A 1,140-nucleotide genomic window follows, 5' to 3' on the forward strand; every position below is an offset into this window, starting at 1 on the left:
GAAAGGCGAACGCTGTGGTTCCGAGAAGACATTGGGATGTTCAACTGTGAAGAAAGATGATAGCTACGGTGTTGAGGAGAAGGGCAATTCTTGTAGCACGAAGGGACATGGTGCCTCCTCCGGTGCAAGCAAAGCTGATTGTGGCGGTGCCGAGCAGAAATGCAGCCGCATCGGGACAAACGACGATAAGTGTGGCGATACCGAGAAGAAGTCTAGCTGTTACGTTGCGACAAGGGATAACTGCGGTGCCTCTGAGGACATCAGCTGCTGCGGGCTCAAGGTCTCCTCCGCTGCGAAGCAAAACAGAAGTTGCTGCTTGGTTACCGAGGAAGACAATCATTCTGGGGTTACAAGAGACAAATGCTGCGGTTCAGAGAAAATTGGATGTTCCACTGCGAAGGAAGACGGTTGCTGCGGCGACGAAACCTCTAAGATTGTAGCATCCCCTCCTGAGTCTTGCTGGACTGGAGCCGACAAAGGGATTGCTGGCATGAAAGCAACTAACGCTTCTTGCCCCGGTTCTGGCAGTTCCAACCAGGATGGATGTTCAAAGGATGCCTGTTGTGTTGGCTCTGGCTCTGGCTCCGGCTCGGGAGAAGAGATTTCTTTATTTGCCAGACACGATGAAAAGGTGACAGATTATATCGACATTGAGAAGGGCTCTTTGGCCGTTGAGCATGTTGTCCTGGACGTACAGGGACTTACATGCGTTGGCTGTGAGACTAAACTTTTCAGATCTCTACACGATATTCCTGGAGTTTGCAATCTTCGTACCAGTCTGGTGCTGTCACAAGCCGAGTTCGACCTTGACGAAAAGGCCGGTCCGGTCGCCGAGGTAATCAAGGCTGTCGAAAAGAACACTGGCTTCGCCTGTCAACGACTCAACAACGAAGGACAAGAAGTTGACGTTGTTGTCGATGATGCAAAGGCTTTTGTTGAACGCAAATATCCAGACGGGGTCACTCAAATGATTGCTGCCGACAAACGCATCGTACGCATTAAATACGACGCCAAAATCATTGGAGTAAGAACGCTTCTCGAGAAGAGTTTCAACAAGCCTTTGACACTCGCCGATCCTCGAGGGTCCTCGGAACTTGAGAGCGGAAAAAGACACGTTCGACATACTGCTTGGATTACTCT

Source organism: Exophiala oligosperma, assembly GCF_000835515.1.
Source record: "Exophiala oligosperma strain CBS 72588 unplaced genomic scaffold supercont1.41, whole genome shotgun sequence".
Classification (NCBI taxonomy): domain Eukaryota; kingdom Fungi; phylum Ascomycota; class Eurotiomycetes; order Chaetothyriales; family Herpotrichiellaceae; genus Exophiala; species Exophiala oligosperma.